Here is a 17,026-nt window from a genome sequence, read left to right on the forward strand (position 1 = left end):
ACGTATTTTATCCATATTTCTGGTTTATTAAATTTATTTAATGTTTATTGTCAGTTCTTTTTCTGAAGTTTTCTCAGAATTTCATCCTCTGATACTTTCCTCAGCAAAGAATCATGGACAAGAATTTTTGGTTGTTTAGAACACATTTGTAACTTTTATACTTTAACTTTGTACTTTAAGGACACCTTGGTGGCATAGAACATACTTTGCCTACACTTTATTTCCTTTAGTTTCTTTCTTTCTCTCTTTCTTTCTTTCTTTCTTTTTCTTTCTTTCTTTTTCTTTCTTTCTTTCTTTCTTTCTTTCTCTCTCTCTCTCTCTCTCTGTCTCATTTTCTTTCTCTCTTTTTCTTTCTCTTTCTTTCTTTCTTTCTTTCTTTCTTTCTTTCTTTCTTTCTTTCTTTTTTCTGTGTAGTGGTGATTTTATTGGTATAGAATACATTTCCAAGGATGGAATGTCAGGTTCAAAGACTCTATGTATTTTTAATTTAATAGATGTTGTTACATGACTCTTCAAAAAGGCCATAACAATTTACATTTCTAGCACAATGTATAGAAGTGCTCATTTCTTGCATCCCAGCCAGCAATAAATATTATCTGTCCTTTGAATTTTTTTTTCTTGTTTAAAAACTGGGAAGTGATTTCTCACTGCTATTTCAATTTGCATTTTCCTAATTAATTTGCATTTGGGTTTGATCTAGTTTTTGTTGGATACTTGCATTTGTATTCTATGTGCAAGCATGTATTGATGCTTTTTCTCCCCCTTTTTCTTTTGGGCCTTTTGTTCCACTCTTGCCAATATTTAAGAGCTCTAGATACATTAGAATATTATTTCTTTGTCTTTCATTAGCATTACAATTGTTTTTTAAACTGTCATTTCTCTATTAACTTTGTTTATGCCATTTGTTACAGCTATTCATATATAGTCAATACGATTTCTCACTGTCTCCAGAATATATGTGTAACCGCCTAAATTTATTTTTTTCCACACTTTTATTATTTATTTATTTTTAAATTTACATCCAAGTTAGCATATAGTGCAACAATGATTTCAGGAGTAGATTCCTTAATTTCCCTTACCCACTTAGCCCATCTCCCTCCCCACAACCCCTCCAGTAACCCTCTGTTTGTTCTCCGTATTTAAAAGTCTCTTATGTTTTGTCCCCCTCCCTGTTTTTATATTATTTTTGCTTGCCTTCCCTTATGTTCATCTGTTTTGTATCTTAAAGTCCTCATATGAGTGAAGTCATATGATATTTGTCTTTCTCTGACTGACTAATTTTGCTTAGCATAATAGCCTCTAGTTCCATCCATGTAGGTGCAAATGGCAAGATTTCATTCTTTTTGATTGCTGAGTAGTACTTTGGCTATTGTTGATAGTGCTGCTATAAACATTGGGGTGCATGTGCCCCTTCGAAACAGCATACCTATATCTCTTAGATAAATACCTAGTAGTGCAATTGCTGGGTTGTAGGGTAGTTCTATTTTTAATATTTTGAGGAACCTCCATACTGTATTCCAGAGTGGCTGCATCAGTTTGCATTCCCACCAGCAGTGCCAAAGAGATCCTCTTTCTCCACATCCTCGCCAACATCTATTGTCGCCTGAGTTGTTAATGTTAGCCATTCTGACAGGTGTGAGGTGGTATCTTATTGTTGTTTTTTTTTAATATGAAGTTTATTGTCAAATTGGTTTCTATACAACACCCAGTGCTCATCCCAACAGGTGCCCTCCTCAGTACCCATCACTCACCCCCCCCTTCCTCCCACCCCCCATCAACCCTCAGTTTGTTCTCAGTTTTTAAGAGTCTTTTATGGTTTGGCTCCCTCCCTCTTTAACTTTTTTTTTCCTTCCCCTCCCCCATGGTCTTCTGTTAAGTTTCTCAGGATCCACATAAGATGTTTATAGCAGCACTTTGAACAATAGCCAAATTATGGAAAGAGCCTAAATGTCCATCAACTGATGAGTGGATAAAGAAATTGTGGCTTATATACACAATGGAATACTGTGTGGCAATGAGAAAGAATGAAATCTGGCCATTTGTAGCAACGTGGATGGAACTGGAGAGTGTTACGCTAAGTGAAATAAGTCATACAGAGAAAGACAGATACCATATGTTTTCATTGTGGTTTTGATTTGTATTTCCCTGATGATGAGTGATGTTGAGCATTTTTTCATGTGTTGATTAGCCATCTGGATGTCTTCTTTGGAGAAATGTCTATTCATGTCTTCTGCCGGTTTCTTCACTGGATTATTTTGTTTTTCGGGTGTGGAGTTTGGTGAGTCCTTTATAGATTTTGGATACTAGCCCTTTGTCCGATATGTCATTTGCAAATATCTTTTCCCATTTTGTCGGTTGCCTTTTCATTTTGTTGATTGTTTCCTTTGAAGTGCAGCAGCTTTTTATCTTGATGAGGTCCCAATAGTTCATTTTTGCTTTTAATTCCCTTGCCTTTGGAGATGTGTCAAGTAAGAAATTGCTGTGGCTGAGGTCAGAGAGGTTTTTTCTTGCTTTCTCCTCTAGTGTTTTAATGGTTTCCTGTCTCACAGTCAGGTTCTTTATCCATTTTGAGTTTATTTTTGTGAATGGTGTAAGAAAGTGGTCTAGTTTCATTCTTCTGAATGTTGTTTTCCAGTTCTCCCAGCATCATTTGTTAAAGAGACTGTTTTTTTCTTTTTAAAGTTTTTGAAGTCCAGTAAAATTTCTAAGCTACATCTTACTCTGAGCATTCTGTAGTACTGTTTCTTGGCACAAAGTGTGTGTTTCAATATTTATCTTAAAAATCTTTATTGGGGCACCTGGGTGGCTCAGTCGGTTAAGCATCTGACTCTTGATTTTGGCTCAGGTCATGATCTCACACTTCGTGCGTTCTAGCCCCACTGTCTGTGCTGACAGTGCAGAGCCTGCCTGAGATTCTCTCCCTCTTTCCCTCTCTGCCCCTCCTCTGCTCTCTCTCTCTCCAATCAATCTTTTTCACACACCCCCCCACAGGAAAACTTTCCCAAATTATATCTTTATAATTATATTCCTAAATTACATCTTTGTTTTGTGTTTGTTTAGTTATTTCAGTTAGGCATATATTGGATTCCTTTTGCTGTTTCTCTAGCTGTACTTTTCCCTTTAATTCTATTTCATATTTGTGGGTTGATGTTTTTAATCAGTTTTAGAAAGATGTCAAGCGTTACCTTTTGAATATTATTTACTATTTTTCCCTCTCTTTTAATGGATACTAGTTGTCAGTTTCTTAGGCCTTTTGAATAAGTTCCACATGTATTATATACTTCTTGTTTCTTCCCCATTCTTTTCCTCTCTGTTTCAGTTTAGGTATTTTCTGTTGATCTCTCTTCAGTTTAATTCTGTGTTCCGGTGTGTTCAATCTTTTTTTTTTGTTAAGGTTTAATTTTATTTTTGAGAGAGAGAGAAAGAGAGAGCATGAGCAAGCTAGCTGGGGAGGGGCAGAGAGAGAGGGAGACACAGAATCTGAATCAGGCTCCAGGCTCTGAGCTGTCAGCACAGAGCCCAGTGTGGGGCTTGAACTCACAAACCATGAGACCATGACCTGAGCCGAAGTCAGATGCTTAAGCAGCTGAGCCACCCAGGCACCCCCTGTGTTCAATCTTCTTATAAACTCCTGTTGAGTGATTTATTTCAGTTATAGAATTTTTCATTGTTAAGAAATCATATTTGATTAGTTTTTATAGATTCTAGTCCTCGTTGAATATCTGAAACATTATTTATTTTATATATTTTTTTCTGAATTTTATTTTTATTTATTTAAAAAATTTTTAATGTTTATTTTTGATAGACACAGAGCACGAATGGGGGAGGGGCAGAGAGGGGGAGACACAGAATCATAAGCAGGCTCTAGGCTCTGAGCTGTCAGGCCATGAGATCATGGCCTGAGCAGAAGTCAGTCACTTAACTGACTGAGCCACCCAGGCACCCCTGAATTTTCTTTAAAAAAAAAAAGTTTATTTTTGAGAAAGTGCGAGAATGCACAAGCAGGAGAGGGGCAGTGAAAGAGGGGGACAGAAGATCTGAAGCGAGTTCTGTGCTGACAGCAGAGAGCCTGATGTGGCGCTTGAACTCACGAACCATGAGATCGTGACCTGAGCCAAAGTCAGATACTTAGCCCACTGAGCCACCCAGGGGCCCCTCTTAATTTTCTTTAACCTACTAATCATAGTTTTTAAAAAAATCCTATTTGGTTAGTCCAATATTTGGATCATCTGTGAATCTTCTTTTACCTAGTTTTTCCTCTTGATTATTAGTTATATTTTTTGTCCCACTGCATGTCTAGTAAGTTTTTATTGTATGATGGACATTGCATATAAAAGAATAGTACAGACTCCAGATATAATCTTCTACTGGAGAGTGTTTCTGTCAGTCCAGTCAGGGATTTCAGTAGTTAGATCTGTGTTGCAGTTTTAGTAAGAGTTGGGTCTAGCTCCCCCTTATTATGGTAAAACCTTCCTGAGCTTTGTTATTTGAGAGACTGGTAGATCATGGTCTTTGTGAGTCCTAAAATGCTGTAGAAGTTTAATTTATGTCATTGAGAGGTTTTTGTCTTAGCACACCACTAAATTTGGCAAATTCCTTTGGGTAAGACTGGTTTTCTGTTTGAAGCCTGTCCTTTCCTTTGGCAAGTGTTTATTTCTAAAACACTGTGAAACTTCAGGAAATTTCATTCTCCCATAAAGACATTTCAGCACTTCTTTGTAATTCTCTATATATCTCCAGAATTTAGCAGATCCTGTGGGGTCATGTGTTTGAGCCCTATCAAATTTCCAATTTATTACACCAGTCCCTTGTAACTACTAAATGCTTTGCTGGTTTCTTTTTGTTTTGTTTCAATAGCAACTCTTTGTCTGGAACAAACCCAAACTTCAACCTATATGCATAATTGGCACATGCTCTGAAGGAAGAAAAACAGCTGGCATTTGTCCTCTTACCTTGGACTTTTTCTCTCTTCTTTGGAATTTTAGGTCATCTGGTGTTTGTTGTTTCCACAGTTTTCTAATGCCTTTGGAAATATGGTATTTGTGATTTATTTAGCTTTTTCTAATTGTTATCATGGGAATGTTAGCCTGCTGTTACTACACATTAACTGTATTGCAATTGGCATTTTGTGTTCACTTTTCTAATTTCTATCCTCTACCTTTTACTATGCATTCTGTAATTCTGTGGTGCTTATTTTTTCTTGTGCCTCTTCTAATTTTGTCTTCATTTCTGTTACTTTTTTTTCTTTTCTCTTTTCTTGAGCTGTGTAAATTTTTGTCTCATTTTTTTCTGTTGTCCTAACATCTCTTTCTTGAGTTCTTGTACTTATGCTTTGTGGTCCTTTTTCCTAGAGGCTTTATTATGTTTTTTAATGGTGAAATGCTTGATCACAACTTTTATCTTCTCCAGTGTAAAGTGATGGATATTCCTTGTCTGTTGGTAAATTTTGCTGCTCTTGTCCACTATTTTTCATTTCGTATTTTAATGGCAATGCTATTCTGGTTGTTTTTTAAACACACCTTTATTGAGGTATAATTCACACACAATAAATTGTATATGTTTAGAGTGTGCCATGTGATACATTTTGATATATGTATGTATAATATTTAACTGTTAATATATATGTATTATGTTTCTAATTATAATATATATTTATAATTATGTTTCTAATTGTGATATTATATTTATAATTATAAACTCATCACCACAGTCATGCTAATGAACATATCAGTTACTCTCAAAAGTTAGCTAGTTCCTTTTGTAATCCCTCTCTCTTGTCTTTCTCTCACCCATTCTTAGGCAACCCTGCTCTACTCTGTGTCATTATAGATTAATTTGCATTTCTAGAATTGTATATAAATGGAATCAAAAGCATGCATTTAACTTTTGGTATGACTTTTTTTGGTAAGTTTATTTATTTATTTTGAGAGAGAGAGAGAGAGAGAGAGTGTGTGTGCAGGAGGGGGAGAGAGAGAGAGGGAGAGAATCCCAAGCACCCTCTTCACTGTCAGCATAGAGCCTGATCAATGGCTTGAACTCATGAAATGGGAGATCATGACGTGAGCCAAAATCAAGAGCCATACACGTAACTGACCAAGCCAACCAGGTGCCCTGGTCTGACTTTTTTTACTCAGAATAATTATTTTGGGATTCATTCATGTTGCATATCTCAATAGTTTTTTTCCTTTTTATAACTGAGTAGTACTGTTAAACATTAAATTACAGAGAGACACAAATATTTTCTAAGACCAAATAGACCCATAACTGGCTGCTTTTATCCCAGGGGAATGGTGGGAGGAGGTGAGAAACTGTCACATATAGGATAGAAGTCAACTGAACTTTCAGAGAACTTTTGAGGATTGATCAGAATCTTGAAGACCTCCAGTCACAGAGCAAGTTTGCAATCACCTGCTAGTCATTTTCCACTGTGTCTTCACTTAGTTTGGGGTGGGAGTGTGCCAGAGGCTGAGAAAAGGGCAGGGGGACTGTGAGGAAACCCCCAAGATTCATGGAGTCTTTACCAAGTGAATGGAAGTGATGTGCCAGTGGTTGCGAATAGGGCATGAAAGGTGAGAGAGATCTCCCTGAGATAAATGAGCACTTCATCGGGAGCATAGCATCAGCTGCTGAAAACTGGGAGAAGGCAGGTGGGCACAAAGTGATTTCCCAAGATATAAAAACCAAGGTGCCTAAGAGGCTGGTAGCTTGGCTGTAAATCAGAGAGAGAGAGGCTGAATGAGATCGAGATCTTCTGTGGCATATGAAGCAGAGACATTTCTTGTGGTTCAGCTGGGCTGGAAAGTCATAGACCTTAAAAATCTTGCTGGTGCTCAAATCTCTAATCTTGCTGAAGAAAAAGTTATGATTCTCTATCCAAACATTTGTGAAACAGTGGTGAGCTAAATTAAAATAGTTGAAATAAATCAAAGGTGAAATAAAGCCAGACCCAGCTTAAGTACCCAGATTGACTCAGTCTCCTAGCCTAGTGGCTCCTATTGTTGTCTGGCATACAATAAAAAATTGTGAGACATGCAATGAAAGAAGATAAAAATGACTCATAATCAAAAGACAAAATAGTCAATAGAAGCAGCCTCATAGATGACCTAGATGTTGGCATTAACAGAGAGGGACTTTAAAGTAACTGTGATAAGTATGCTTTTCATACATGTATGAAGAGGTGAAGAATTTCAGCAGGGAAGTGGAAACTGTAAAAGAATGAGCCACATAGGAATTTTAGAACCAAAAAGTTCAGGATCAGAAATGAAGAATTCATTTGATGGGCTTAGCTGCAGGACAGGACATAGCAATAGAAAGAATAAGGCAACTGATGGTGCCTTAGAAGTTATCCATGCTAAACTAAAGAAAAAGATGGATGATAATAAAACTGAACAAGTTTTGAGATATGTAGGATACAATCAAATTAACATATGGGTGCTTGGAATCCCAAAAGGAGACTAGACAGAAAATGGAATAAAAAATAATTGAGAAAATAATGGCTGAGAATTTTCTAGTATTAATGAAAGATACCAGTGCACAGATCCAAAAAGTTCACAGAAACCCAAATAAGATTACCTAGGTAAATTACATTCAAAGAAAATCTTAAGAGATAAAAGGCACCTTAGTGGAGAAACAACAGGAATAAGTAATAATGTCTCAGAGTTTATAGCATGTGTAGAGGCAAAATATGACAATAGGAACACAAATGATAGGAAAATAGAGATACTGAAATCAGTTTTTACATTGTTTCTGAGGTATTAAAATATTACTTAGGGAAAGACTATAGTAAATTAAGGATGCATATCATAGTCTCTAAAGTACTAAAAATACCAAATAGTGTACCTAAAACAGTAGAAGAAACAAGTGAAATTGTAAAATATGTTCAACTAACCAGAAACAAGGTACATGAAGTCACCAGTAATAACAGAGTAGGGAGGTTTAAAGATTCACCCGTCTACTGAAGCAACAATTAAGCTGGTAAAAACTGTTATTATGAACTTTTTTTGAGCTCTGGAATCTAACAAAAACTATAAAACCAGGTGAATGCTTAATGAAGAAAGAGGCTTATAATTTTTGGTAAAAGGGTATTGTGGTCCTTTTACTTACCCACCTGCTATCCCCTACATTGCCCAGCTGGTAACAGCTGTGGGAGCAACAGCCCATGTACCTGGTATGGGTTTTTAGTGCCAGAGTGGAGCAATATGGATTTTATTCTGAAAGAATTGGGGTTGTGTACTTTGACCTGTCTAGTAGTGCCATGAGTGATTAGCTCAAGGTCTTACATTTGTTTTGACCCCTTCAGAACTCTCTCAGGCTGGAGTAGCCTTCTTGGACATTGTTCATTTAAATCACTTAAAGGCATATGCTACCTGCAGCCACCTGGGGCAAAGGACAACAGATGGGACAAGCAGCAGAGACACTGAAAAGCCTAGGAAGGGATAGGGGGTGAAGGAGATAACATGGGGAACTATTAGGCTTTACACAGTGTTTGCCAGGGAATCAAAAGTCTATGTGTATGCCAAGGGCTAGCCACATGCTCAAAAAGACCTGAACTTGCACTTCTGGCTTATTTTTAGGCTCTATGTATGCAGAAATGAAGGTTAGGGCAGAATTGTAAATGGCCTGGCTAAGCATTGAAGGAGTGCCCTAATTGAGGCCAGTCTGCATAGACCAGGAGAGTACTTTTCCTCACCTCCTCATTTTGGCTCCAGGTCTTTAAGAAAATCTGTCAGATCTCAGGCTGAGCACTAAGCCAGTGAACAGAGACTTCAGTGGTCACATACCACAAAAAATACACTTTTACAAAGCTAGTTTAGGAAAGTCACTAAACAAACAATTATAACCCACAACAAGCAGAAACAACAAACTCTGGGGAGTGAGAAGAATCAAAATTGTCAGTTAGTCTAGTTTCCAAGAAAAAAAGATTATGAGACATGCAAAGAAACAAAATCTGTAGCCCATTTATAGAAAAAAAGAAATGAACAGAAACTGTGCCTGAGGATGCCTGGACACTGAACTTACTACACACGACTTTTTATCAGCTGCCTTAAATATACTCACAGAGCTAAAGGAAATCATGGGCATAGAACTAAGAAGTCCAGGAGAATGATTACCCACAAAAAACGAAGAACAGAGGAACAAAGAACAAATGGGACCAAAAAAGCCAAGATTATAGACTTAAACCATATAAATAATTATGTTAATTTTTAAATAGACTAAATTATCCATTTAAAAGACCAACATTATCAGACTGGATAAAAAAAGCAGTACATAACAATACACTGTTAACAGGAAATATACTTTAAAGATGAAGATATAGATAATAACTAAAATAGGTTAGAAAAAGATGCTGTACAAACATGCATAAGAAAGCTGGTTTTGCTGTATTACTATGAGACAGAGTAGACTTCAGGGAATACTACCAGAGACAAAGAACAGTTAATAATGATAAAAGTTTCAATTTACTGAAGATTTAAAAATCTTAAATGTGTATATACCAATTAATAGAGGTTTAGCACACGTGAAACAACAGTTGACAGAACTAAAGGGAGAAATAGATGTATCTATAATAATTGGAGATTTATCTTTTAGTAAATGATAGATGAAGCAGACAAAATGTCAGTTAGATTTTGGAAGAGTTAAACTACACTACCAACCAAAACTTGACACAACTGAAATTTTAGATGACTGTACCCAACAGAGGACACAATTTTTTTTTAAAGTAAATAAACAGGACACAATTTTTTTAAATGAAGGTATTTATTTTGTTTTGAAGTTTATTTATTTACTTCATTTTATTTTTTAAATATAATTTATTGTCAAGTTAGCTAACATACAGTGTATACAGTGTGCTCTTGGCTTCGGGAGTAGATTCCCATGATTCGTTACTTACATACAGCACCCAGTGCTCATCCCAACAAGTGCCCTCTTTAAATTGCATATGTTATCACCAAGATAGACCATATGCTAACCCAAAAAACGTATCTTAAAAAAATTTCTTTTTTATTTTAGAAAGCGAGTGTGAACAGGGGATAGGGGGAGAGTGAATCTTAAGCAGGCTGCACGCTGAGTGTGGATCCCAGTGTGAGGCTTGAACCCATGACACTGGGACCATGATCTAAGCTGAAATCAAGATCAGTTGCTCAACTGACTGAGCCACCCAGGTGCCACCAAAAAACATATCTTAATAAATTTTCGAGGATTGAAATAATAGAGTGTGTTCTCCCAACTAGAATAAAATTAACTTAGAGATCAATGATAAGATAATCAGGAAACCCTCACATATTTGGAAATATTTCTAAATAACTCATCAGTCAATTATAAAAAAAAACCACAAAGGAAATTAGAAAATGTTTTGAATTGAATAATGAAAACATACTATCAAAATCTGTGGATGCAATAAATATTGCAATGCTAGAGGAAATTTTATAGTTTAATTTTTTTATTTACTGAAAAAAAATTTTTTTTTCAACGTTTTTTATTTATTTTTGGGACAGAGAGAGACAGAGCATGAACGGGGGAGGGGCAGAGAGAGAGGGAGACACAGAATCGGAAACAGGCTCCAGGCTCCGAGCCATCAGCCCAGAGCCTGATGCGGGGCTCGAACTCACGGACCGCGAGATCGTGACCTGGCTGAAGTCGGACGCTTAACCGACTGCGCCACCCAGGCGCCCCCTGAAAAAAATTTTTTAATGAGCTTGTTACTTTGGAGTGATTTTGGGTTTACAGAGAAGTTGCAGAGGTGGTGCAGAGGGATCCTGTACCCCTCATGCAGTTTCTCCTGATGCCAGCCTCTAAGGTTTCCATGTTGCTTTTGTCCAAACCATGGAAACAGTATTGGTCCATTGATGGAAGGCTCTTTCCCCTGGGCATTACTCTCAGGCCTATTCTACCCAGGCCGTACCTCACACATAGCAATTCTGAGCCTGCTCTAGGCTGTGAGAGTGTCTCTGTGAGACTCATTCAGGGTCTATCTGACATAAGGTGAGGTTCTGGACTTTCAGGGGGAATTGCGCAGGGGTGACTGCTCTTCTTGTCACATCATGGGAAGTTTTATTTTTTTTATTTTTTATTTTTTTTAATATGAAATTTATTGTCAAATTGGTTTCCATACAACACCCAGTGCTCATCCCAACAGGTGCCCTCTTCAGTGTCCATCATCCACTTTCATAGTGGGGAAGTTTTAAATGCTTATATTGGAAAAAAAGAAAGATTTTTTTCTTTACAAGTTTTTATTTAAATTCTAATTAGGTAAAATACAGTGTAGTATTAGTTTTAGGTGTCGAATTCAGTGATTCATCACCTACATACAGCACCCAGTGCTCATCACAACAAGTGCCCTCCTTAATAGCCATCACCTATTTAACACATTCCCACTCACCTCCCCTCTAGCAAGTATCAGTTCTCTATAGTTAAAAGTCTGTGGGTGCCTGGGTGTCTCAGTTGGTTAAGTGTCTGACTCTTGATTTTGGCTCAGGGAATGATCTCATGATTCATGGGATTGAGCCCCATGTTGGGCTCTACACTGACAGGGAGGAGCCTGCTTAGGATTCTCTCTCTCTTTCCTCCTCTCTCTGCCCCTCCCCTGCTCATGTTCACTTTCTCTCTGTCTCTCTCTCTCTCTCTCAAAATAAATAAACTTAAAATAGTCTGTTTCTTGATTTGCCTCTTCTCCCCCCCATGTTCATTTGTTTTGTTTCTTAAATTCCACATGAGTAAAATCATATGGTAATTGTCTTTCTGTGACTTATTTCACTTAGCATAATACTCTCTAGCTCCATCCACATTGTTGCAAATGGCAGTATTTAATTTTTTTTAAGTTTATTTATTTGTTTTGAGAGAGAGAGAGAGAGGGTGTGTGAATTTTGCAAGTGGGGAGTGGCAGAAGGTGAGGGAGAGAGAGAATCCCAAGCAGGCTCTGCACTGTCAGCATGGAACCTGATGGGCTCAAATCCATGAACTGCAAGCTCATGACCTGAGCTGAAATCAAGAGTTGGATGCTTAACTGACCGAGCCACCCAAGCACTCCAAGATTTAATTCTTTTTTATGGCTGAGTAATATTCCATTGTATAGATATACCACATTTTCTTTATTCATTTATCAGTCGATGGAGATTTAGGCACTTTCCATAATTTGGATGTTGCTGCTGTAAACATTGGAGTGCACCTATCCCTTTGAATTAGTATTTTTGTATCCTTTGGGTAAATAGTAGTGTAATTGCTGGATCGTAGGATAGTTCTATTTTTAACTTTTTGAGGACCCTCCATACTGTTTTCCAGAGTGGTTGGAAGGCAAGAAAGATTTAAAGTGAATAATCCAAGGTACCTACTGGAGAAAATAGAAAAACAATAGCAAATTAAAATAGAATGAAATAAAAAAATCAGAGCAGAAATCAATTAAGTAGAAAATGGATGGAGACTAGAGAAAACTAGTAAAACTAAAAGTGATTTTTTAAAAGGATTAATAAAAATGATAAGTTCTTAGTAAGACTAAATTAAATAAAACATTCATAATGAGAGAACATTAGAGAATATTATGAATCATTTTACTTAAATTCTTGAGAGGCACATTTGAACAAAATTGACACAGGAAGAAATAGAGTGATACTAAATTAAATAAATTCAGTTTCTAATAAAATAATTTTCTCACAAAGAAGACTCAAGTCCCAAATGGTTTCATGTGTGAATTCTGTGAAACATGCTTTTCAAAAGCAAAAGAGGGTGAAACATTTCCTAACTCATTATGAAGCCAGTGTAACTTTTATCTAAAACCCTAATAAGATTAAAAGAAAATTATAGACCAATATCCTTTATGATTATAGATGTAAAAACTCTTGATATAAGCAAATAATTTATATAGATTTATACAATGTATATATTTTATATAATGCTGGATTTACCAATCTAATAAAAGGCACATATGAAGAACCCACATCTAACATTATGCTTAATAATGAAACATAGAATGTTTCCCTTCAAACTTCAGGAACAAAATAAGAACATCTGCCTTTATAAGTTTTTTTTTTATTTTTTAATGTTTATTTTTGAGAGAGAGAGACAGAGCGTGAGTAGGGGAGGAGCAGAGCAAGAGGGAGACACAGAATCCAACAGGCTCTGAGCTGTCAGCACAGAGCCCAATGTGGGGCGCGAACCCACGAACTGTGAGATCATGACCTGAGCCAAGTTGGATGCTCAACCATCTGAGCCACCCAGGCGCCCCTGTAAGTTTTATTGACATTGCTTTGGGAGCTTTGTTCCATAAATCAAGAAAAGAAGTACAAGCATACCTTGGAGATACTGCCGGTTTGGTTTCCAGACCACTGCAATAAACTGAATATCACAATAAAGTGAGTCAAATGAATTGTTTGGTTTCCTGGTGCATATAGAAGTTATGTTTGCACTATAGTGTATTAAGTGTGTAGTAAAATTATGTGTATTAAACAGTGGACATCCCTTAAGTCAGAGAAAGACAAATACTGTATGATTTTACTTGTATGTGGAATTTAAGAAACAAACGAGCAAAGGAAAAAAAGAGAGAGGCAAAGCAAGAAACAGATTCTTAACTAGAGAGGACAAACTACCAGAGGGGATACTGTATTGCTAAAAAAATGCTAACTATCATCTGAGCTTTCAGCAAATTATAATATTTTTGCTGGTGGAGGGTCTTGATGTTGACAGCTGCTGACTGATTAGAGTGGTGGCTGCTGAAGGTTGGGTGTCTGTGGCAATTTCTTTAAATAAGATAACAGTGAAGTTTGCTGCATTGACTCTTCTTTTTACAAATGATTTTTCTCTGTAGTATGGGATGCTGTTTGATAGCATTTTACCCACAGTAGAACTTCTTCCAGAATTGTAGTCAGTGTCTTAAATCCTGCTGCTTCTTTATCAATGAAGTTGATGTAATATTCTAAATCCTTTGTTGTCATTTCACCAGTCTTCACAGCATTGTCACTAGGAGAGGATTCCATCTCAAGAAACCAGTTTGTTTATCCATAAGAAGCAATTCCAGTGTTAAAGTTTTATCATGAGGGGTGCCTAGGTGGCTCAGTCGGTTGAGTATCAGACTTTGGCTCAGGTCATGATTTCATGGTTCGTGGGTTCGAGCCCTGCGTTGGGCTCTGTGCTGACAGCTCGGAGCCTAAAACCTGCTTTGGATTTTGTGTCTCCCTCTCTCTCTCTACCCCTCCCCCACTCATGCTCTCTCTCTCAAAAATAAATAAACATTAAAAAAAAAGTTTTATCATGAAATTGCAGCAATTCGATCACAGGTTCAGACTCTACTACTAATTTTGGCTCTCTTGCTATTTCCATCACATCTGTGGTTACTTTCTCCACAGAAGTCTTGAATCCGTCAAGGTCATCAATGATGGTTAGAATCAGCTGCTTTCAAACTCCTGTTCATATGGATATTTTGACCTCTTCCTGTGAATCACGAAAGTTCTTAATGACATCTAGAATTCTGAATTCTTTCCAGAACTTTTTCAATTTACTTTGTCCAGATAAAGGAACCACTATCTATGGAAGCTGTAACCTTACAAAATTCTTTTTTTTTTTTTGCCTCAAAAAGTGACGCTTATTCAAAGAAAAAAAGAAAAAAATGGCAAGATGTCCATCCCTTGGTTCCCTTCCCTCCCCTCTCCTGCTCCTCTTAAGCCCCCCATGGACTGAACCCTCAGTAGGGCTAGGTAGCAGGACAGTTCCTTAGATGAGTTCAGGAACATTGAGGGGCATCTCCTCAATGGAGGTGTTGTGGAGGGTTTCCCTATATTGAAGAATCCTCTTGTCTTTTTCTGTCACTATGTCAATAGCCACACCATTATGGCCAAATTGTCCACCAGGACTGATTCTGTCAATATAATTTTCCCTGTTGGTGGGAAGGTCATACTTGATGAGTAAAGAAACCTGTGGCACATCAATGCCTCTGGCCAGCAAATCAGTAGTAATCAATACTCTGCTAAGAGCCAGAGTGAACTCCTTCATGATAACATCTCATTTAACATCGCATTCCATATCTCTGTGCATAGCAGACATGGTGGGGTCTTTGGTGTACATCTTTTCAATGAGTCAATAAACCTTTCTTAGGGTGTTGATGAGTATGACTGCCTGCATGATGGTCAGGGTTTCATACAAGTTACACAATGTGTCCAGCTTCTACTCCTCTCCTTCCACATTGAAGTAGAACCAGTGGATACCCTTCAGGGTCAACTCCTCCTTTTTGAACAGAATCTGATTGGGGTCCCTCATGAACTTCTTGGTCACCTCAAGCATGTTGGAAGGCATTGTAGCTGACAGCAAAACCACCAGGGTGTTGCTGTTGAGCTTTTGGAATATGTCATAGATCTGGTCCTTGAATCCGCGGCTTAACATTTCATCAGCTGGATGGAACTAGAGGGTATTATACTAAGGAAATTAGTCAAAGACAAATACCACATGACTTCACTCATATGAGGACTTAGACACAGAACAGATGAACATAAGGGAAGAGAAACAAAAATAATATAAAAACAGGGAGGGGGACAAGACATAAGAGACTCTTCAATATGGAGAACAAACAGAGGGTTACTAGAGGAGTTGTGGGAGGGGGGATGGGCTAAATGGGTAAGGGGTATTAAGGAATCTACTCCTGAAATCATTGTTGCACTATATGCTAACTAACTTGGATGTAAATTAAAAAAATAAACCATTTCATCAACTTGTCCAGTACAAACTACTTGATGTATTTGGGAGACAGGTGTTTCTGGTTAAGCATATCAAACACATGACCTGGGGTACCCATGATGTTATGGGGATCTTCCATCTGCAGCTTCTGCACTTCAGAATGTACATTGGTCCCCCCCAATGCAGGCATGGCAGGGGGCACCCATGTAATATCCTAATACCATGACTACCTTCTGTATCTGCTGAGCTAACTCTCTAGTCGGTGCCAGGACCGAAGCCTGTGTAGTCTTTAGATTCAATTCCATCTTGTTGCAGAATCAATGTGGCAAAAGTGGCTGTTTTCCTAGTCCCAGATTGGGCTTGAGCAATCATATCATAACCCTGATACAAGGAAGAATGCCTTGTTGCTGGATGAAAGAAGGCTTCTCAAAAACATAGGCATAGATGCCACAGAGAAGGGACTCACAGAGGTTCATGTCATTACAGCTGTCAACTTATTTCAGTTACTCTTGATGATACCTTCAGGTGCTACCCATCAGGCCATTGTCTCTGGAATCAGGAATCCTGACCTCAGAGACATGATCCTTAGAAACTAGACAAAATATATTTCTTAAATAAAAATACTGACAGTTGAAATTATTCCATGAACCATGGGATAAAATGGATGGTTAGCAGGCATGAAAGCAATATTAATCTTGCAGGATATCTCCATCAGAGGTTTTGGGTGATCAGCTGCATTGTCAATGAGAATAATATTTTGAAAGGAGACTCTTTTTCCTGAGTGGTAGGTATTAACAGTGGCCCTCAAATATTAGTAAACCATGTTGTAAACAGATGTGCTGTCTTTTAGGCTTTACAATTCCACTTATAGAGCACAGGAAGAGTAGATTTAGCATAATTCTTAAGGGCCCTAGAATTTTCAGAATGGTAGGTGAGCATTGGCTTTCACCTTAAAGTCATCAGCTGCATTAGCCCCTAACAGGAGAGTAGCCTATCCTTTGAAACTTTTAAGCCAGGCATTGACTTCTCTCTAGCTTTCTAATGAAAGTCCTAGATAGCATCTTCTTCCAATATAAGGCTGTTTTGTCTACATAGAAAATCTGTTGTTTAGTGTAGCCACCTTCATTAATTATCTTAGCTAGATCTTCTGGATAACTTCCTGCAGCTTCTATGTCAGTACTTGCTGCTTCATCTTGTACTTATTAGGGAGATGGATGTCTTCTTTCCTTAAACCTCATAAACCAATGTCTGCTAGCTTCAAACTTTTCTTCTGCAGTGCCCTCATCCCTCCCAGTCCTTTGTAGAATTGGATTAATTTGGGGACTTAAAGGAATGTTGTGGCTGGTTTGATCTTTTATCCAGCATATGTCAT

The 17,026-nt window shown here is 37.5% G+C and overlaps 1 protein-coding gene and 1 pseudogene across 1 annotated transcript in view; one reads left to right on the forward strand and one right to left on the reverse strand.

The window, feature by feature from the left end:
* The window catches only part of DOCK3 (dedicator of cytokinesis 3), a 560,028-nt gene that overhangs the window by 24,853 nt on the left and 518,149 nt on the right, over nucleotides 1-17,026 (forward strand). The window lies entirely within an intron of this gene.
* LOC125929408 (eukaryotic initiation factor 4A-I-like) lies at nucleotides 14,598-15,689 on the reverse strand (annotated as a pseudogene).

This window comes from Panthera uncia, chromosome A2 (genome assembly GCF_023721935.1).
Source record: "Panthera uncia isolate 11264 chromosome A2, Puncia_PCG_1.0, whole genome shotgun sequence".
Taxonomy (NCBI): Eukaryota; Metazoa; Chordata; class Mammalia; order Carnivora; family Felidae; genus Panthera; species Panthera uncia.